This window comes from Cnephaeus nilssonii, assembly GCF_951640355.1.
Source record: "Cnephaeus nilssonii genome assembly, chromosome: 4".
Classification (NCBI taxonomy): Eukaryota; Metazoa; Chordata; class Mammalia; order Chiroptera; family Vespertilionidae; genus Cnephaeus; species Cnephaeus nilssonii.
Genome location: NC_137075.1, coordinates 76,147,317 through 76,171,017, shown reverse-complemented (window position 1 = coordinate 76,171,017; position 23,701 = coordinate 76,147,317). Strand labels below are relative to the sequence as shown.

At 40.7% G+C, this 23,701-nt stretch overlaps 1 protein-coding gene across 1 annotated transcript in view; it reads left to right on the top strand.

Annotated features, from left to right (window-relative positions):
- RTN1 (reticulon 1) overlaps positions 1-23,701 on the top strand; it is a 186,199-nt gene that overhangs the window by 65,483 nt on the left and 97,015 nt on the right. The gene's annotated exons all lie outside the window — the stretch shown is intronic.

Below are 23,701 nucleotides of genomic sequence, written 5' to 3'. Positions count from 1 at the left end.
ATAGCAAACCATCTGAAACACATCACTCTAAAAATTTACCGTGACATTATTCATTAGAGAGAGAATGCTGTATATGTCAGGCATAGCTGGAACCTCCTCCAAGGGAATGCAGTGCACCAAAGAGCTCCATTATCAGGTGGAGCCATTTATTTGGAGTTCATTCAGGTGGATACCAGAGACATAGCCACAGGGTTTTTATAAACAATACATCTTTTCATTTTTTCCTAAGCCCTAAATTCCCCATCTCTAAAATGGCAAAATCGGTCCTTTATTGACTAATAAGGCTATTACTATTAGGTTGCCCAAGTTCTTTGAAAACCTGAGATGTTAAATAATGATGAACGATCTTGTTTATCTTGGGGAATGAGTGTTTTTCACAGCCAAGGAGCTCCCTAGAGCATAAAGGAGGTAGCCAAAAAGATGCACAGTCATTGTTTTATGATTTAGCATCATGTTAGCTAAGGAATCGGTCATGCCAAAGACTTCCTCTCAGTGCATGTCCTCCCCTTAAATTTTAGAGGATAGGAAAGAATTAGGCTGTCTTGGAACTTAATTTGGAAAGGTGTAAGCAATTATTTTTACCTGTTTTTGCTTCTTTGGTAGCACTCATGTTACCTACTAGAGTACTGAAGGCAGTTAAATGTACTGATTGGTAAGTTGAACAATGGAGTATGCACAATAATGAGTATATTTATATATGGAAGTGACTAAGGAGTAAAGAATTCTATGAGGAATAACATAACTCCCTCAGACTTAAAATGATCTCAGGATCTTGTTCTAAAAGATGCAGAAACAACAGGTTGATTCATACAGTTTAGTTTTTTAAAAGTCAATGACATGATATAAAAAAAACACATTTTTTTAATGCTCTGTAGACAAAAGATCAGTTGACTGAGTAAAACTTGTATTTTTCTGGCAACTGTGTGTTTCTTTAGCCACCAGATATAAAAAGTAATTTTGGTGCTTTTGTATTCAACTATTCTATTTGTTCAGCTTTTATGAATTATTTTTGTCTATGTATTACCAAAAGTAATTACAAAAGGCACTAGCAATAAATAATGAATAGCATACTGAAAGTCTAAAACAAAATGGTACTTTGACAATTTAAATGTAGACACTCCTTCTCACTGTTTCTTATTGTCCCATAATTTTAAAGGGCAGTGTCAAATGACATGAGTTTATGAGTGATTCTTCTGAGAATGTCTTGTCATATCCATAAGAAGCACAGTTGGAATTGCATATAAGCCTTTATTTCATTTACGTTAAGGGTAATTGAACATGAAGCACTTCAGGGAAGGTCTCAGCATATGGAAGAAGTTACCCGATTCCATCATTTATTTGAAATTTATGGTGAGAGTATTCAAGCAGAAGAATAATCTTTATGACCTCCAGCAGCAGTTTGGCACTTTATTATGAATTATTTTCATGGCTGAAGATACAGCATTCCTTTGCTAATGTGTCTCATATTCTGCCGTGTGTGCGGTATGTGGGTGTTTAATATGTACTCTTTGATGATAAGACTTAATTTAGGCATGGCATTTGATGAATGTTTATGATTCATATACCTCCATGGTGCTCACAGATGCACTGGGGTTTTAATTTTGTGAAAGTTGAAGAGCCAACGTAGCACCTTAAAAAGCAGTGCCTGCACTTCTTGCATGTAGTTCAGACTGATGGCTTTACCGGCAACTCGTCCTAATTTTCAGTCAGCCTGTTTGGAGAGAAGCCTGCTAAAGACCCCTGTCGAGCCTGTGGTTTTGATGGATTTCATGGTGACATTTGGCTCCCTTCTTCTACCCAGATAGTTTCCAAATACCAAACCAGAGTATCAGTTGGGGAAGGAGAATGTAAATGGGTCATCACAAACCCATTAGTTAGTAGAGAAATAATTCAAAATTATTTCTGTTAATGATGGGAGACTTGGATATAAGGAAAGTTCATGCCATTACACAGTTCTTAAATAAAATATTCAAAGCTGCCAAGTCTTCTGGAGAAAAAACCTATTTGAAATCTAAGTGTTTTCATTTTTTAATACCTGTAGTTGATCTAATCACTATAATTCCATGAATTTCTGGTTTTTGAAAATGAAGATATCCTATATAATAAAACCCCAATATGAAAATCGACCTAATGGTGGAATGTCCAGTTGCTATGATGCACACTGACCACCAGGGGGCAGACGCTCAACTCAGGAGCTTCCCCCTGGTGGTCAGTGAACTCCCACAGGGAGAGCGCTGCTCTGCCAGAAGCTGGGCTCACGGCTGGTGAGCACAGCAGCAGTGGTGGGAACCTTTCCCACCTCTGTGGCAGTGCTAAGGACCCCTCGGGGGATGTGGTTTCGAACATCCCCCAAGGGGTCCCAGACTACCAGAGGGTGCAGGCTGAGCTGAGGGGGGGACCCCCCCCACCCCGCAGTGCACAAATGTTGTGCACCGGGCCTCTAGTATGTACATAAAGCTTGACTGTAACATTAAGATTTTCAATGATAAATTCTGGGAAAGAATCATTGAAATGAGTAGAGTTATGAGAACTGGCCTTAATGCAAACCTGATACATTTCCAGATCCCAACCATCTATGTAAAAGGAAATCATGCACTAATTGTTAATTCCAAGTTTTATGTTGTTTTTGGCTTATTTCTTTGTCCTACTATGTTCCGCATAGTATGTAAAGTCAGCTACCCCAGATAGTCTTTTTCTTAAGACTCAGAATTTCTCATGGCTTTGCTCATTCCGTGTCTCTGCCTGGGGAGAGAGGAACCCCTATCTCCTCCTGTTGCCATCCTATCCATTCACCCAAACACTAGCTCTTCTGGGGTGCTCCTCCCTGTCCCACAGGCAGAAAGGACTGCTCCCTCTCCTGCATTCCCACAGCACTTTGTCCTTGCTGTATCTTCTGTTCATTACCTTTGGTTACAGCCGTAGCCGATGTACTGTAAACTCCTGGAGGGCAGCAGACCATGTCTTGGCTTGGTATAGTGAGAAGTGCTTATTGACCTGGTATGGCAGATGGCCTCCCAGTGATCACATGATGAACAAAAGTGGATTTTTCCCCTCAACCAGTCAAGAGGTGGCTAGACCTTTGACGTTGTCAGGGATCATGTAGACCATTGTGTGATTAAAGCAAAGAGAAATAACCCTTTTTAACCTCACTTCGAAGTTTAATCTTTAAGCAAAACAACTAAACGGCCGTTCTGCTTTCTCAGCTTCTTGCACACTGGGACAGGTTCTGCAAGGAGCAGGGCTTGCCCCTGAGGATTCCCAGCACAGGTCTCATTAATTATCCCGGAATTCCAGAGGCAAAACAACTCACTGCTGAGGAAAGAGTCCATGAAAAATGCATTTCATTTATAATGAGGTTTAGTAGAGAATTCGTGTTCATAATATACAGACTCAGAAATGCTTGCCGTGTATTGATGCTGACTTTATTCAGGCACCAAATCTAAAACTGTCTTTCTCCAAGTACGTATGTCAATAGTGTTTTGAAAACACTCTAATGAAGGAGATCACGGTGCAGAATGACATGACTCCATGTAAAAGACTCTCTGGCTATAACTGTTTTTATTTAACACTAGAGGCCCAGTGCACGAATTCGTGCATGGGTGGGGTCCCTCGGCCTAGCAGGCAATCGGGGCCGTCTTGCCTAGTCTCAGTCTTGCCCAGTCCCAATCGGGCCTGGCCTGCCAGCCAGAGGGAGGGACCACGGGAGGCTGGCTGGCTGGGGGAAGGGACCGTGGGAGGTTGGCTGACCACAGGAGGTTGGCTGTGGGAGCACACTGACCACCAGGGGCAGCTCTTGCATTGAGCGTCTGCCCCCCTGTGGTCAGTGCACGTCATAGCTACCAGCCGGTCGTAATGGTCACTTAGGCTTTTATATATATAGATTTACTACATACCCTAGAGAGAACTTTCATTCTTTTTAGTAATTATCTTCATCAGTCAGGCTGTTACAATGAAATATCATAAAATGAGTGGCTTATAAACAACAGAAATTTATTTCTCACAATTCTGGAGTCTGGAAGTCAGAAATCAGGGTGTCAGCCTGGCCTGGTTCTGGTGAGGGTCCTCTTCTAGGTTGCAGACTTCTCACTGTGTCCTCACGTGGTGGGCAGTAGATAGCAGCAAACTCTCTTGACCTTATAAGGGCACTAACAACATTTATGAGGGCTCTGGCTCATGACCTCATTTAATCCTTATTACCTCCTAGAGCTCCATCTCCTAATACAATCTCATTGGAGGAGTAGGGCTTCAACATCTAAGTTTTTTGGGGATATAAGCATTCAGTTCATAACAGTAAAGAATACTTTTTAAAAATTAAGTACTATAACATCATGGTTAAAAACAAGTGCTTTAGAATCCAACTACCCAGGTTCAAATTCTTCTTCAGCTACTCACAGGGTGACCATGACTCTGCCAGTTTTAATACTGGGTTTGGTTTGTCCAAGACACTCCAGTTTTAGTGCTGAATGTTCTATGTCCTGCAAAACCCCTTGGTGCTGGGCAAACTGAAATGATTGATCACTCTAGAAATCTGATGCCTTGTTTAAGTCACTTACTTTCTTTAATCCTCGGTTTCCTCATCTCTAAAATGAAAATAATAATAGTGCCTGCCTCTTAGAATTTTTATAGAGCTTAAATGAGTTAATGCATGTATAGCTATTAGCACAGTGTTTAGTACATAGGAAAGTTAAATAAATCCAGTGATTGCAATCCTTTTTATCAGCGAGTATATTTTTTTTAACAGTGAAACACATGGAATTAAATGAAAGGAGTGGAATATAACCATATTAATATGTTAGTGATAAAGCTCAAGGACCTGATATAGTCTTTTCATGGCTAAGGCTCTTCTGTCCCCATCCCTGAGTCATTGATAGTGTAGAAACTGGGGTGGGGGAGTGAGAGTGCAGAAAACGTTCAGCCCTCTAAACACAATCCAAGGTTCTGTGGGAGGTGGGCAAAGATGACAACAAAACCATGATGCATCCACATTCGAGGGAGCACCACACCTCAGTCCTCTCTAGTGTCCAGCCCAAATGAGGGCAGGATAGATGATCTGAATCCTGATTTTAATCATTGGACCAGATCACACCTTTAGAAGTGCTATGAGGTCATATCTTTGTGTAACCAAAGCAAAGGGAATTCTTCAAACATTTGGTGAGTCCTTTTCTATAAACTTAGTCATTCAAAACATTTATTGAATGCTTATTAAGTGCTAAGTACTGTGCTAGTGATGCAGAGACAGTAGTACTATCCTTGCCCTCAAGTACCTCCCAGTTTGGTGTGATATAATAAAAGGTAGACAGGCATTGAATAAGGTTTGTCACTAGCTGGTTAACTGATGCATGTGTCTGTCTTTTCACATAAAGGTGACAACCATGATATATCCAGGGAGGTCAGTAATCCAGTAATGGGCCTATCCCAGTGCTTTTATATAGGTCTGTAGTATTTGCACCCCGGCCCATGATGAAGAGTAAGAAGAACAAATCAATCAAAACACAGGGAGGGAGAAAGAACTGAGGGAAGGCATCCTAAGGAAACAAAAAAGTTGCATAGTTTCTTCTCAGCTTAAATACCATCTCTTTAGAGTGACCTGAGCATCTTATCTAAAGTAACCAAACCCTCCCCACTGATAACCTTTTATTTTTTTCTCTTATCCACTTGTTTGTTTCCTTCAGACCAGCTATTATAACTGTCAGTTATTTTATTTGTCTGCTATATTAGTGTAGCCTAAGGTGCTATAACAAAGAGATACAAAAATAGAGTGGTCAAACAAGCTAATTTATTTCTTATTACCTAGTCCAGAGGCAGGTGAGCAGTCAGGTAAGGGTGTGTCCCAGAAGGTCATCCAGGGCTCCAGTTCCTTCTGTCTTGTTTCCCATCAACCCCTCCAGTGTTGCTGTCATCTGCATTGTTAAAGCTGGCTCAGAGAGACCATGTTCATGGGCTAGCTCACGGGAAGAGCAACCAGCTTCTTCTTTAAGGACATGATCCAGAAGCAGCACACCTTGCTTCCATTCACATCCCAGTCTTGTGTTCACACCAAGGGGAGGTTGGGAAGTGTATGTAGTCTTTTAGCTAGATAGCCATGGGCTAAAATTCCCTGGGGAGAGGTGTCTGTTGCTGAAGGGAAGGACAGGATAGACACAGGGGGACAGTTAGCAGTCTCTGCCGTGTCTGCGTAGTTGTTTGTGTCTTGTTTGCTTCTGCCTTCCATGGGGCCCGAGACTATCCAGCGGTGAGCAAAGTAGGTTTACAGTTGTTCATATGGAAAATAACACAATAATTAATAAATAATAATAGAAGAATAAACTCTTTGTTTTGTATGCTCATAACTGTAAACCTACTTTGCCCACCCCAGTATATCTGTTTCATTCACTGTTATATCCCCAGAAACTGGGATAAATGCCTAACACATAGTAGGTATTAGATGAATGAAGTTAAATAAACACAGAAAAATATCATGTTTGTTGTATCCTTACTAGGTTTGGTTTGTCTTCATAAATCTCATGGTATTACTCAAACTCAACTTTAGAATTTCCACATATTTATTGATTGGCATGATTCGGGCTTTTAGGCATTGATTGAGCCATTGATTGCGACCTGTCGTGGTGATTGGCAGGCACGTAGCAAGTATTCAACAAATTCTAAATTTCCTCCCATGTCTTTTAGTCAGAAGAAAAGATTCACGTGTAGGATATAAGAAATAATATTGAAATGATTAATCTTTCCATGTAGAGAAGAAATCTGAAGTATTAAATAATTAAATTAAAGAATTCCCTTAAAGGGGTTCATTTAAAAAAATCAAGCCTCTCTGGAGTCAACTGATAAACAATGAGCAGGCTGCTAGATAGCTCTGCTTCAACCCTGGGTTTCTTCTCATGTGTAAGAGCCGCTGCCTTACCAACCTCCAGGTAATAAAAAATAAGATGTTGAATAACATCCGTGCATTTAGAGTAAAACTAATAAAAACAAAGCTAGAACAGAAGACCTGTTTCTACACACTTAGGAAAAGGAAGACTTGATTCTCTCATTTCTTTCCAACCTCTCTTTTCAAGAAGCATTTATTTTGAAAACCCCTTTGTGTTGAGGGAAAGATTTAATTCCAGCTAATTGTTAGCCACATTTTTACAAAACAACAACACTTAAGTGGAATTGACTTTTGTTTATGGCTCATCCTGTGATTGCAGTCCTTAACTAAAACCAAGTTTAACTCTTAGGAGTCGCGATGAGAGGGTCCCCAGCACCAGCTGGAGGGGTAACGTCTGCAGATTATTTTTAGAAGTTTTTAAAGAGCTATGAAAATTTAATGCTCATATTGAATTATTGACATAATTCTTGGTTGCTGGTTCCTTTTCCAGGACACATTTGGCTTTGGCTTCTGCTCTCATTTTATGAAATTTTACAGAACAAAGAAATGCAGTGTCCTCTGCTTCTCAGTCTCTCCTATTGGAGTCGGGATTCTTCTCTATTTGTTGCTAAGCCTTTGCTATTATTTCTGTCCATAAAATAATCTCCTACTGCTTTCCTCTGCCTCGCAAAAATTTTACATATTTTCAAAGCCCCAGTGCCCATCTCACTTTCCTCACAATAGCAACCCTCTCCAAATTCCTAAAAACACAATGTATTTTTTAATTTAAATTCTTTATTGTTTACTTTAAACTATTACATAAGTCTCCTTTTTCCCCCATTGACCTCTCCCAGATGCTTTCAACCCCCAGCACATGCCCTTCCCTCCTCCCCGTCTGTGTCCATTGGTTATGCTCATATGCATGCATACAAGTCCTTTGGCTGATCTCTTACTCCTCAGCCCGACCTTCCCTCATAGGTTGGACAGTCTGTTCGATGCTTCTATGTCTCTGGTTCTATTTTTGTTCATCAGTTTATGTTTATTATATTCCACAAATGAGTGAGATCATGTGATATTTATCTTTTTCTGACTGGCTTATTTCGCTTAGCATAATGCTCTCCAGTTCCATCCATGCTGTTGCAAATGGTAAGAATTCCTTCTTTTTTATAGCAGCATAGTATTCCATTGTGTAGATGTACCACAGTTTTCTAATGCACTCTTCTGCTGATGGGCACTTAGGCTGTTTCCTAATCTTAGCTATTGTAAATTGTGCTGCTATGAACATAGGGGTGCATATATCCTTTCTGATTGATGTTCTGTTTTCTTGGGATATATTCCTAGAAGTGGGATCACTGGGTCAAATGGAAGTTCCATTTTTAATTTTTTGAAGAAACGTAATACTGTTCTCCACAGTGGCTGCACCAGTCTGCATTCCCACCAGCAGTGTAAGAGGGTTCCCTTTTCTCTGCATCCTCAGCAGCACTTGTCCTTTGTTGATTTGTTGATGGTAGCCATTCTGACAGGTGTGAGATGATACCTCATTGTCATTTTGATTTAGATCTCTTGGATGATTAGTGACTTTGAGCATGTTTTCATGTGTTTCCTGGCCTTCTGGTATGTCTTCTTTCAAAAAGTGTCTCTTTAGGCCTTTGCTCGTTTTTTGATGGATTGTTTATCTTCCTTTTGTTAAGTTGTATGAGTTCCCTGTAAATGTTGGAGATTAAACCCTTATCGGAGATAACATTGGCAAATATGTTCTCCCATGCAGTGGGCTTCCTTATTGTTTTGTTGATGGTTTCTTTTGCGGTGCAGAAGCTTTTTATTTTGATGTAGTCCAATTTATTTATTTTCTACTTAGTTTCCATTGCCCTAGGAGCTGTATCGGTAAGTTTTGCTATGACAAATGTCTGCTATTTTGCTGCCTATGGCTTCTTCTGAGATTTTTATGGTTTCCCATCTTATGTTTAAGTCCTTTATCCATTTTGAGTTTATTTGTGTGTATGGTGTAAGTTGGTGATCTAGTTTCATTTTTTTTTTTTTTTGCATGTATCTGTCCAATTTTCCCAGCACCATTTATTAAAGAGACTGTCTTGACTCCATTGTATGCTCTTGCCTCTTTTGTCAAATAGCAATTGAGCATAATGGCTTGGGTCTATCTCTGGGTTCTCTGTTCTGTTCCATTGGTCTATATGTTTGTTTTTATGCTAGTACCAGGCAGTTTTGAGAACAGTGGCTTTGTAATATAGCTTGATATCCAGTGTTGTGATCCATCCAACTTTGTTCTTCTTTCTCAAGATTGCTGCAGCTATTTGGGGTCTTTTTTTATTCCAGATGAATTTTTGGAGAATTTGTTCTAGGTCTGTGAAATATGCCATTGGTATTTTAATGGGGATTGCATTGAATCTATAGATTGCTTTGGGTAGTATGGACATTTTAATGATGTTGATTCTACCAATCTATGAACATGGTATATTATTCCATTTGTTTATGTCTTCCTCTATCTCCTTTTTCAGTGTCCTGTAATTTTCTGAGTACAGGTCCTTTACCTCTTTGGTTAAATTTATTCCTAGGTATCTTAATTTTTTGTTGCAGTGGTAAATGGGATTGTTTTTAAATTCACAATGTATTTTTGTAAAGACACAATGCATTCATCATCATGTAGGTAGGTTCGACTAGACATATGCAATATTTTCGTTCCCCCCTTAGAATGCACTTGGTTGAAATTTTGTATTGATGTCAGAAATCATGCATGTTTTGAATGAATTGCTTATTATTTATTGTCCTTTTTCTTCCTGAGGATAAAAGGAAAGTGAAAAGAAACCTTGATGTAGTTTCCTGACTGAGCACTCAGAGCCTTTTGGATCAATACTCCCCACTCTGGCACATCAGCGCCTGAGTTATTGTCCTGCTTTAAGCACACCGTCTACCTTGGCCCATAGATCAGATAGCTCAGAGGAGCAAAATGAGTGCTGCTGTTGATAAAGGACATTAATCTTTCTTGTCACTTTTCTTGATTAGTATGGTTGCCTATGGGGTCCATTTTCTTTATTCCAAGCAGAATAAATTTTCTATATATACAGCATTTTTATCTTGGCTGCATGTGAGTGTATATGTGTATGTGTGTGATAAAGTCAAAGGGTTTGCCTTTGAGTCTACCAAGTGATGTATCCTGAATTCCAGTTTTTTGCTAATTTGTCCGAAAATGTCGTTCATTTGTTTCTATTCTTACAGTGTGTGTTCTAACATGAGTTGTGTTTGAAATTAGGAATGCTCAAAAACAAAATATAAACTTCAAATATCCCATGACTAGCAGAACATAGTTAGATTTTGAAAAGTTGAGGAAGAAGGCATAATGTATAAAGGCAAAATGGTAGCTAATGACAACTGCATTTCAAAACAAAAGCATTCTCTTCTGCCCATGTACCTCAAAAAAGTGTCCAGCCAATGAGTTTGAAATCTACTTTGATATATTAGGTGTACTGGTTAATAATGGCAGATTTTGTAATCAAAGGAAACACGATAATTTCAAGAGAAACATCAAAAGTGCTTTATTCAAAGTAATGTCCATCGCTAGCTACACATTTCCCCCATCTTTCAGGTAATTTGTGGATACCGTCCCAACAGAACTTTTCTTGTTTTGAGGCAAATGATTCAGAAACCCAATTTTCCACTTCTTCCTATGTTTTCAAGTGCTGCTCAGAAAGTGTGTATGCCATCGATCAGAACAAGTGGTAACCTGAAGGAGCAAGGTCTGGTGAATACAGTGGGTGGGTTAATACTTCCCAGGCAAGATCTTTTAACGTGTCTTTTAAAGTGTGTGGTGGTGCATCATCATGAAACAAAATTACTTTGCCGTGTCTTCTGGAACATTCTGGTCGTTTCACGATCAAAGCGTGGTTCAGATTGATTATTTGTTGTCGATAGCGATCAGTATTAATGGTTTCACATAGTTTTAGAAGCTCATAATACACCACACCTTCCTGATCCCACCAAGCGCAGAGCATTGTCTTCTTTCCGAAGCGATTTGGCCTTGCAGTCAATGTTGATGGCTGACCTGGATCAACCCATGATTTTGTGCATTTGGGATTCTCAAAATAAATCCACTTTTCATCGCCAGTCACAGTTTGATGCAAAAAAAAAGACTTTCTTTTGTGCCATTGAAGCAACATCTTACTGATGACTTCTGTTTTCCATTTGTCTTTCGTTCAGTTGATGTGGCACCCATTTTCCTTCCTTTAAAATCTTTCCCATTGCTTGTAAATGATTGGAAATGTTTGCTGAGCAATGTTTAATCTTTCTGTAAGTTGTTCTTGAGTTTTACACCCATCTTCATCCAATAATGCTTGTAATTGTTGGTCTTCACACTTTTCAGTTGACTTTCGTTCTTTGTCTTTCACATCAAAATCATCACTTTTAAAGTGTTTGAACCAGCGTTCACAAGTATCTTGAGATGGAACATGTTCACCATAAGCTTCCCAAAGTATACGATAACATTTTCTTCAAAATAAAGTAATGAATTAAAACTTCCCGCAAATGCTCTTTTTTTTGGCACGAAATTCAATATTTTTAAGTGTAAAAATATCTATGATGTTAACACTAGCAAATATGAAGTTTTGAAGCTTGCTGTCCATACAACAAAATAGCATACATATCAAATCGCATATATATCAACATATGTGTAACTCCATCTATTGAAAAAAATCCGCATTATTAACCGGTACACCTGTATTTTTAGTAAAACATAAGTCCTGGAACATGCACTTCCTTGCCACAACCACTTAACAATACATATAAGAAACAAACATTGATGAACCATTGAGTCTACTTGGTGCAGAGATGATTTCTTTCTACTTTGCTGCATCATTAGCTGTGCCGTGATTCCAAATTCAGATCCATCTAGCTTTGCTTGAGAAGCCAGCCACAAACCATTCAGACTCCTTAATCCTCACAGGAATTCTGAGAAGAGCGCTAATAACATTCGCTTTGGAGTCAGATTGCCCCAAATCCAAGTTTTGGTTCTGTTATTTATGGCCGTGTTCCTGAGAGTAAGTTCCTTAACCTCTAAGCTTTAGTTCCTTTATCAATAGCATGAGTGTGGTTAAAAAAATGCCTCAAACACTATTTAAGCCTTTGGTTTTCCTATTGCAGAATGCTGCACCATAAAGCCTACCACACAACACACCATGCCATGTCCTCCACACTATTCTGCTTGCCCTGTCACGTCATGCATTAGCTCGCCACAGCACAGTACATGGCACCACACCACACCATGTCATGCCACACAGCATGCCATAACTTACTTCATACCACATCATGTCGTGTGACACACTGTGTTAACTTTCTAACAGAATTATCCCCCAGTCATCCTCATGTGTCCTTCCTTCTGTACCTCCCAAAGCATGTCAGTTTATATAGCATTGTTTTAAATCCTGTGACCTATGCTCAATTCCCAACATTGGCACTAAATCTAAGACTTTCAGCAGAGATGCACACCTCTGGCACAGGTGGCGTCCACCAGAGAAAGGACATCTATTTTTTTGTTAAGACACAGTATGAACTGGTGGCAACTCAACAAGGATGGCCCTATGCTGTGTGGCCATAGAATTTCCTTTACAAAACACATTCTAATGAGGAATCCTAACTCTAGTTTAGCTTGATCACGTGGATTATTACAGACTGAGGTAAATCCCCTTTCTAGAGTCGTCTTCAATCTGTTCGGGTAGATGCAGGTTGTAGGCAATTAGCATGAAATTCTGTGCATCTGACTTAATGCTTTCCAAATTTATAAAATATGCTCAGTGCCGTGGCTAAAAGTGCATTTTTTAATTAGGCTGTTGTTTAGCAAAAACAACAACAAATTATGTTCCCACATGTCTTAGTTGGACACAAATGCAACATGAGCTAATAGTATGTGGCAGCAAGTATAAAATGCTGTGAGTAAAAATAGAAAGTTTAAGTCAAAGGAATAAAAATTCAGAGGGGAAAGAGTCCCATTGTTCCTCACTTTCCTCATCAGCTTATAATCAGGTCCAGGTCAAATTTTTAAAAATATATATATTTTATTGATTTTTTTACAGAGAGGATGGGAGAGGGTTAGAGAGTTAGAAACATCTATCAGCTGCCTCTTGCACACCCCCTACTGGGGATGTGCCCGCAACCAAGGTACATGCCCTTGGCCGGAATCGAACCTGGGATCCTTCAGTCCGAAGGCCGATGCTCTATCCACTGAGCCAAACCGGTTAGGGCATGGTCTAGGTCAAATTTTAACGATGACAAAGTAACCAGTATGATGAGTGTGGAAACATACTCATTGATTCATTTCATGAGTATTTACCAAACAAAACCTATGTACCAGTAAGTGTGCTTAGCAGAGGGAAATAATAAGATACAAAGTGCAGTCCATGTGAGACTGCAAGGAGCTCACAGTGTGAGGAAGAAAGACACGTGAAAGTAGAACAAGAAAGGTTCTGGTCTGAACCAGGGGACATAGAGAGAACATGTCTATCTTCAGATCTTTGAACCCTTATCATATGGAAGAAGGAAGCTGGATTGGGGTTTCCCATCATAGTTTGTGCAACACTATTACTATAATCTCACATTGTGTTCTTTTTCTTTGTTTTTAAATAAAATTAAACATTTAAATAGCAATGCATATATTTGGTTGAAAGGTAAAATTATTTTTAAAAAATAAGTATACCATGAAAAGTCTCTTTTCTATTTCTGTTACTCTTTATCCTGTCCCACCGTTGCGGTTAATAATTAGTTTGTTGAGTATCTACCAGTGTTTCTTTATTCACATACAAGCAAATGCAAATAAATATTCTTTGCCTCCTTTTCTTACATGAGGGCTAGCAGTCTATCTGCTTCTGTATACCTGTATCTATATCTATAACACATTGATGCATTTTACTTTTTCACTAAACAATATTTATGTCAAAATTTTTCCTTATCAGTACTAGATGGAGATGGTCTTCATTCTATTGTACAACTAACTATATAATATTCTATGTGTAGTAATACATAGTTTGTTTAACCAAGCCCTGATCATGGACTTTTGAGTTGGTTTTAATTTTTGTTATTTCAAACTTTACTGCAATGAATACTTTGTTCTCATTCATTTTGTAAATGTGCAGGTATATCTGTAGAATAATTTCTCTAAGAAAAATTGTTGGTTCAAAGAGTAAATGCTTTTGTAAGTTGGATAGGCACTGCCAAATGCCCTCTTTAGGGGTTATAGCATATCTACTTCTACCAGACCCCTTTCAGCACGCGAGTGTATTGCCAAAGCTTTTTGAATTTTTCCCAATATGAAAAAGGAGAAATGTCATTTTAGGGTTGTTTAAATATTTTTATGTTCTGGGTCATTTATACTGCTTTTTCTATGCAAAGTGTTTATTCTTCATCCATGATCTTAACAAAAAAAAAGAATTGATAGTCTTTTTCTTCTTGATTTCTAGGAACTCTTTATATATTAGGGAGGTTATCCCTTTATGTGAGGTATTGTTTTCTAATTATTTGAAGTGTCTGTTTCCAGTAATAGACTTTGAAGACAAATGTGGGACTATAAAGGCTGGAAACAACAGTGATGTATACTTAAAGCTCAATGTAAAAAATAATGAGCCCTTAACATGTGATTCTTAGTGCTTTGATTCCACCATCTCATTTAGTCTTCACAATAATCCCATGAGGTGATAATTATTATTATCAGGTGAAACTAAAGCACAAGGGTAATAGGAAATCTGGCCATGGTCACACAGCTAGCAAAAGGTGGAGTCAGTATTCAGAGTCATGTATTTGACTCCACAGCCTAGGCTTTTGACTACAACACTTATTAATAATTAGGTTTGCATAGCAACATTTCCATCAGTGGGAATATTCAAACTAAGGTTGGGAGATGGTCAATCCTGAATCTTGTGAGGTCCTAGGATAGGAAGGGGATTGAATTAGACAACTTTAAAGAACCTTTCCAATAATTTTCTTCCAATAATACCATGCCTGACCAGAAAGATGAATCAGGATATAGAATATGTGAGGCTCCATATGGGACCTCCCTGCTCTAATTGTGATCATCCAAGAGACCCAACCACCCACCAGCACCACTGCCACAAGCAGCCAGGGGGACCTGAACTTCCAGTTGCAAACAATGGCTTCGTGGTGAAGGTTTATGACACACTTGGTTACTAAGTCTACATTTGTATGGAAATGTCCTTTATTTCAGTGCTTTGCACAAGGCAGATGTTCAGCAAACCTTTTGATTGGATTAACACATGATTGATGGGAAAGCTTACTCTACTAGCAAAAGCTCTTCATTGTGACTCAGTCAGATGGCATATGGAGGTAATTATTTAGTCAGTAGTTACTAAGCACGTATTATGTGCAAAGCACAGTGCTGGAGACTCAGGGATATGAAGAAGTGAAGACATGGTTCTCAGCAAGTCAACAGATAACTGGTGACAAAGGCAGAAAAGCCCATGGGCCCAAACGAATGGGCATAGCCCTTGGGGTGGAGATGAGGAAAACAGCATTGAGGAGTGGGGTGTAGGGTGAGAATCTCTACAGGAGGTGAGACAGTACCAGAGACTTTATGCGGATTGGGGGAGAGGTGAAAGAGCCTTTCAGTTAAGGGGAAGGGCTTGAATAAAAACACAGAAGTTGAATCTCATGTTTGTGGGCTTGAATGGTGTGTTTCTTGAGCAGGCTCGGAAATAAAATTACAAAGATAGACGGGGACCTCATTGATGAAGGTCCTGAATTCCAAGCCAGTGGATGGGAAAAGATGGCCACCAGAGGCTCTGGAATAGAGAACTGACCTGGGAAAGCGGTGTTTTAGGGAAAAGAGTTTGTCAGCCACGTGCAGGTTGGCACGCAGAAGAGGTGAAGCTGGAAGCTGGAGAACACAGGGGCCTATCACATCATTTACACAGAAGGTGAGAAGGGTCTAGCTGGTGAGAAAGGGGGAACAGTCATGTGAAAGGAATTATGGGGAGTAGCTAGATGATTCTTTGTAGGGGGAGGGAGCAAAAGAACCATTAAAGTGCCAACAGAAATTTATAGTGCACACTTTTGCTACTACTTATGTATACCTAGCGTTGAGGAAATATGGCTGAGAACAGTTATTTTCCTTGGAAGTCAGAGAGCAAAATTAGCCTTTCTTTTGTTCCAAAAGTAATTCTTTGTGTGGCAGACGTAACAGAACTTTCTCTGTATGGGAAACATTGAGAGTGGGTGGGTGGATAGTGGAGATGGTTGCATAACTACGAATACACAAAAACTGCTGAATTGCACACTTTGACTGAATTTTATGGTTTGTGAACTTTACATCAACAAAGCTGTTTAAAAAAAGCAGTGAGACTCTATGTAGGGTTTTAAGGCCTTTTTCTTAAGATTGAAGTAAATTTTTAATAACATTCACCTCCACCCTCCCTCCCCAAAGGATTGTCTCCCACAGAAAGCCATAGAATCACATTTCCTCCCTTGGACAGCAGGCAAAAAATGCCTCGCACTTCTAAGGCTCATCAGAACTTCCACTCCCATTTTATCTCAACACTCTGCCGCTTTATTCTTTCCAAGGCGCTATGAGGACTGGCGGAGACACTTAGACAGGGGATCCTGTGCCAGACAAGGTCTTTTCCTCTAACAGAATTTTCTGCTCAAGTGAAAACTGCAGGCAGTGAGAGCCCTGGCTCTTCAGAGGGGAAAGAAAACCCGAAAACTTGCTGAATCATTTTTCATTAAACATTAATTTTGCAATCCCCCAACAGCTAAATCTGTTATCCTGGCTTTAAATAAGGCAGTGATTTGGAAAAAGAAAGAGTAGTTACTCATAGTCTTAAACACCCAAGCATGTCATCAGCTTTGTCTTAGAGTCTTTTGCGGGAGAATGCAGGCTCATTTTTTTCTTTTTCACTCTATTAACTAATCACATAGATAAAATTTTAAAGAATGAGTGTACCTGGGTTTCTCAGCACCCATTTGTCATGTTAACTCACAGGCCACTTAATTTCAGAAGGAGAACGTTTCTGAGGTGACACAGAGGCTCCAGGAGCCTCCCTGGCATGCCCATCCATCCTAGGTGGCTCTGTTGTCAAATGTGTCACGGCCCCCACGCTGTGGGGCTGCTGATTTCTTAGCACTCAGAAGAGATAAGTGGGAGTTTCGGAGAGAGAGCTGCACAGCCTCACCTCTGTGCAGGCTACTGCCATCCATCACAGGGGCAGCCTAAGGGCGAACGATTCTGGGAAAGTGAATCCAGATTCACTTCGTGCGTCACCGTTTCTGGCCTTTAATTCTTGAATATGGATGTGTATCTCTCCCTCCACCCACTGTCATTCCAGATTTTTACAAATTATGCCCCCCTCCTTTTAAAAATATTCTTAATTCATTGGGACCAATGTTTCCGATACCTGTTAGTATTGGCTCTATTCAAACAGTAACTGGTGTCTTTGCTTTGTTTTTTGTGTGTGTGTGTTTGTTGTTGTTATTGTTTTTTAAATATATCTTATTGATTTTTACAGAGAGGAAGGGAGAGGGAGAGAGAGTTAGAACCATCGATGAGAGAGAAACATCAATCAGCTGCCTCCTGCACACCCCTTACTGGGGATGTGCCTGCAACCAAGGTACATGCCCTTGGCCGGAATCGAACCTGGGACCCTTGAGTCTGCAGGCCAAAGCTCTATCCACTGAGCCAAACCAGTTAGGGCGCTTTGTTTTGTTTTTAATCCAGATGCTTCTCTAATGGAGTATATCTGCCTCTGTGCTCAGAAAACCCTTTGTTATAATCAGTCTTTCTTTTGGCATTCTCTAAATTCCTATCTCAGAGTAGTAAGAAGGGCTTTATTCAGTTATAAAAGTGTCATCTTAAGCCACAGACCCTGAGAGGTTAGAATGAGCTCCACCCACAAGGGAGAAAGCTCATCCATGGGTACCAAACACTCATTTCTTTGTTGAATATCATCTTGGTAAATTCAAATTTTCACAATTGAGTCAGCCATCACCACAATTGGGACAGATCTGTGTCAGTAGCATCACTAGAAAGTACAAGCAACCACGCACTCATGGAACTCTGCGGACAGCAGTGGCCTTGCACTCTGGGGACTTTAGCATCTAAGGCAGACCCCAGCGGGCAAGATGAGTGCGGATTGGCTATACTGAATGGACATGGTAATATGTTGCAAATGTTGAGTGTCTTCCTTGCAAAGTAGAGGTAAAAATAAAATCCACAGCTCTCCTTTATTGAGTGTGTACTGTGTGCCAGGCACAGAGCTAAGTGCATCATCTCATTTAATCCTCGTAACAGCCCGATAAGATGGGAACTGTTATTACCCCCACTTTTAAAATGAAAAAACTGAGGCTCAGAGAGGCTAACTTGCCAAGAGTCTGACAACTGACAGTAGTAGAGCCTGAATACAATCGGAGCCTGTCGGCCACCAATTGAATGAACTTGATTCTGTGAGGATGAGGCAGAGTTCAGAACTAGAATTTTGGGATTGAAACTTTCCTTAGGGAAAGCAAAACCATCTTCAGCAAGTCATCTTTGTCGCCTCATTCCTCAGTATTGCCAAAGAATTAAATTAAATAAAACACCTACCCTTTATGAGATTATGGAATTTGTCTAGCTCACGATAAATATTTCTGGCCTAGAACATTGGCGACTACAAAAAGCTGGCTTTATCAGCACAAGTGATTTAATGGCAACGGTTTGAGCGTACTTTCCTCTTTCTTCCACCGGACTTTTGACTAGAAATTGTGACCAATGGAGTCTTTAGTTTTTATTATAAGAACTTTCCTGAAAAGTTAGTTGTAACATGAAAATTTGAAAAATCAATCCCATTTAAAATGCATCCAGGTAACTGAACTTGTGGTGCCCTCCTGTCCAGCCACCTCCCGAGAGGGCGTCTGTGGGTCCGCCCATTGTATATCTTCTTCCACAGGAATTGGGCTTCCAGATGGCCAAGGAAACAGCTGGAGAGAAAGAAGTCAGATGTTCCAAGGAATCCTTGGTTATAGAAAGCAAGCGGTAATTTCTCGTCTCAGCAAGGAAAGAGCTTTTATTTAGTGGATTTGTATTTAGCAGTGTAACAATACTGGTCCCTGCCTGGGGTCACTGGCTCCAGCTCTTTCTCAGGCCTCACTTCTGCCAGCTCTGCAGGAAGAGCTGACAAGAATTAATGGGCTTTCATGAGCCTGAGGCTCCGTTTGGCTCCCCAGTTCCAACAATCCCACAGGACTCCGCACTCGCATAATTTACTGTCTAGCAGGGCTTTCTGTTTCCAAGAGTCCTGACTGATAGGTACCCTGTAATGTATGTAACATTTTCAAATTCAATCAGTTAGAACCTTGAGACTCTTTCAGGGTACTTGGCGCAATTTAAGAAAATGGGGCATGCCCACATTCAGAGGATTTCGATTATTTGTTGCTTTTATGAGGGCTCTCACACGGTCCCATTTACATGTGTGATTTACGCAACTGACTTTGTTCCTCCTCATCTAGTTGGTGGTATTTGAAGAATGTGGCAAAGGGGTCCTTTCAGTTTTATGCTGGGTGCTCTGGTCAAGACAGAGGTAGTAGGATACGAATTTCAGGGGTGGAAATTCCTCCCAAGTGTTGATTCTGTTTATAGTCTCTCTTTTAATGTAGGTGTACTCTAGATTCTATGCCCTCAATTGTTATCATATGTCTGGGAAGTCCCTATATAATTTTCACCTCAGGGAAAATGATATTGATTCTGTTTTACAAGTAAGGAAGGAATAAAGGAAGTCATGTCCCACTACAGTGGCAGCCAATCAGTACATAAGTCATAGAAAGTTGGAAGGGACTTCTGTGGTTGTTTCATCCAACTTCTCACCAAATGCTGGTTCCTGCCTAGACAGACACTGGGCCCCTCTCTCTGATTGCCCCAGGATCAGAGCACTCTTGTTTCTGAGATGCAGCTCTGTCCCATTGTTGGATAACTTGATTTTCTAGATTGTTCTTTCACTTGATATATTAAACACATCCTCTTTGTAACGTGTATCAATTAGTCTTAGTTTGTTCTCAATAGCTGCATGGAATAAACTGATTGATCAATTTGTGAATGAAAAAAGGGGCCACCTGCTAACCTGACAAGCTCAGGGAAGGCCTGCATGGCAGTCTTGCAAACTCAGAGACCCAAAGTAACCACAGAGGATGGTCTGAAATTAAAACTTTAACTAAAAGCAGTTTATAGTGGGTAGTCATATCCTAGGCCGTATCTTCCCTGACAAAGGTCAACCTTTAACTGAACCTATTGTCTTTTTGCATCTAAGATAACATACCTATGAAATGTCAGGGTAACTTGTAACTTCCCTTTTTCCGGACCTCTCAGGGCACAACCAAATGCGCCTGGGCACCAGGACAGAGACCATAAATTCCTTCATTGTTATTGTTATCATGTTAATTGTTGACTGTTAACTATCCTGTACCCATCTAAGTAAAAGAAGCATGTGTCTATCATTTTACTTTTTTTTTTTTTAATATATATTTTATTGATTTTTCACAGAGAGGAAGAGAGAGGGATAGAGAGTCAGAAACATCGATGATAGAGAAACATCGATCAGCTGCCTCCTGCACAACCCCCACTGGGGATGTGCCCGCAACCAAGGTACATGCCCTTGACCGGAATCGAACCCAGGACCCTTCAGTCCGCAGGCCGATGCTCCATCCACTGAGCCAAACCGGTCTCGGCTCATTTTACTTTTTATCCAATCCCAGAGGTTCCCTTCCAACCCTCCCACCCCACCCCCCGCTTTGCTTTCTCCCACCTCCCTAATCTATCACCAATGGATTTCATGTAACCCACTTACATCTCCTCCTTTAATTGTAATGTATAAAACAATGTGAAAAATTGCCATTCTTCTGAGCATTATCCCAATATGTTGAGATTCTGCTTCCTGGCAATTGTCGACAGTTTGGCTCAAATAAACTCACAAAAATTCTTTACAGGTTTGAATGTTTTTAAGTTAACAGATTGATTGATTGATTGATTGATTGATTGATTCATTCATTCATTCATTCATTCATTTTGTATTGGGTGCCTACTATACAATATAGTGAGCAAACCATGAGCATCAAACTCCAGGAGCTGACAGGTTACTAGGAGATAACTTGGACATAGAGAAGTCGTATGTTATACATGCCACATGCTCAGTATAGTTAGGTGCTGTAGGAAAGAAGAGGGGGAACAATAGGAAGGGGTCAGGTCCTGACAGGTGTGACCAGCAGATTCAACATGGAGGAGGGGCATTTAAAGCTGCTTAACTTTATGGTTTGAGGTTAAAAGTCAGAGATTTTGGTGTAAAGATCGGAAGAATAAAGTGTTAGAGAAGTGATGGAGAGTTTATATTAATCAGAGCTTAGAGGTTGAATTGGAGAGTGAAAGACAGGATTTGAAAAGCTGGTGGAGTGTGAGATTGTGAAGACGAGTGGAGACAAAGTTGTGAGACCAGATGGCATGCTCATCGGCTCCAATGCCAGGCTGCAGAGTTTAAGGATTATCTGGTGACACAAGGCAGAACCCTGGGGCCAGTTGCTGAGTTGTGTTTAGTGTGATAACTGGTGTCAGGAGACTGTGGGCTGGAGGGCTATGCACTAGGCCAGGTATAGGTGGTAAGAGCCAGGAGCCTGGTGGTGGCCTCTGCAATAGAAGCATGCAGTGAGAGGTGAATGATGGTGACGCAGCCCTGGATACCACCTACTGTGCATTTATCAGGAAAGTGTCCCCTTCCCCACCCCCACACACCTCCTTTCTGATGAACAATTACTTATTCTCCTGTGGAAGTGGTTCCAGATAACTGGGGCAGAGAATCCCAGGATCCAAATGTCTGTAATGAAATATCTCAGGATTGATTTCCCTGTCTCTAGTGAGGTCTACATGTAGGCTGAGCCCATATAATGAAAGAAGCTTTTAAAATTCTTCAGGATAAAGATGTGTGTGCACACATGAATTTAAATTTATTAGCTTTTTCATTGGTGATCTATATATGGTAGACAATAAGGCTCATCATTAATATTATTCCTTTTGCTACTGAGCTATTTTTGGTCCAAATTGAAAAGGGGCTGCCATATGCAAAGGAAGTACAATTAGAAGCTTTGCTGAAATGTACACATTTGAACTGGTCACAAGATTAGGCCACTTGCTGAGTGAAGTGAGTATCCTTTGGATTTGGGGGAATCTGCCAACCTATCTTCTCACACAATCCTGTTACTTGTGCTTAATTCCAAAATTCACACTTTTTAAATTTCACAAATATTTATTGAGTATCTAGTGTGTGTAGGTGTTGAACTGTGTTACCAAACAGAATAGTCAAAGATTCCTGCCCTCATGGAGCATGCCTAGCAAGGAGAGACAATCAATACATAAGTAATAGATAAATAAGTTAGTTATATAGTATACTGGGAGGAGACAAGTTATACAGGAAAAAAGAGAAAAAGTAGAGAAGGGTAGGAGGGAACAGGGTTGCCACGGAGTGGAGATGGCAAGACAGGTTTTAGGTAGTGGACATTGTCATCTCCCTTATGAAGGTGACTTGGACAAAGATCAGCATGAGGGGGTTAGGTATACGGGTATCTGGGGGAAGAGAGGTCCAAGCAAAGTGAGGTCCAAGCGAGTGCCAAGGTGCTGAGGCAGGAAAGTGCTAGAATGGAGAAGAGGCTTTGTGCTTTTTTCATTCCCCTTAGACAAACAATGACTCGTATAACCAAGAAAACAGCTAGGAAAATGCAAAAGTTAAGTTTACTTGTGATAATACTAGATTCAAAATTACTGAAAAAAATAAATTTCATAAACTGATTTTAAGAAAGTGCACAGGGCATGAGGGGAAGTTTCCTGACTTCTAGACTGCTGGGGTTTGAATCCTGGCTGTGTTGCTTTCTACCTGTGAGATCTTAGGTGAGGTACCTAGCCTCTCTGTTCCTCAGTTTCCTCATCTGTGAAATGCAGCTAATAGCACCAATCTCCTAAGATAGCTATGATGATTAAATGAGTCAATATTAATAAAAAGCTTGGAATTATGTCTGGCACACAGCAAACACTCAAATATTAGCTGTTACTATTTTATTACAACTACTACTTTTATTACATTTACTGGGGGGGGGGGGGTTGGTATCCCTCAGCCCAGCCTGCACCCTCTCCAATCTGGGACCCCTCGGGGGATGTCTGACTGCTGGTTTAGGCCCGATCCCTGTCAGACATCCCTCTCACAATCCGGGACTGCTGGCTCCCAACCGCTTGCCTGCCTGACTGCCTGATCACCCCCTAACCACTCCCCTGCCAGCCTGGTTGCCCCTAACTTCCCTCCCCTGCTGGCCTGGTTCCCCCCAATTGCCCTCCCCTGCAGGCCTGGTCGCCCCCAACTGCTCTCCCCTGCAGGCCTGGTCGCCCCCTACTGCCCTCCCCTGCCAGCCTGGTCACCCCTAACTGCCCTCCCCTGCTGGCCTGGTCCCCCACAACTGCCCTCCCTCCCCTGCAGGCCGGGTTGCCCCCAACTGCCCTCCCCTGCCAGCCTGGTCACCCCTAACTGCCCTCCCCTGCTGGCCTGATCACCCACAACTACCCTCCCCTGCCAGCCATCTTGTGGTGGCCATCTTTGACCACATGGGGGCGGTCATCTTGTGCAAGGGCGTGAGGGTCAATTTGCATATTACCTCTTTATTATATAGGATGAGTTGGTGCCCTAATCTGGAATATTCTTTGCATGTCTTTTGAGAACTTGTGTGTGTTTGTCTATGTGTGAGATGTGCTTGTATGTCGAGAGTATGGGGCTTAATTTATAAAATAGTTGTAATAATTAGGTAAAATCCAACTGCTTAGCATATAGCAACACCTCAATAAACATTATTAGT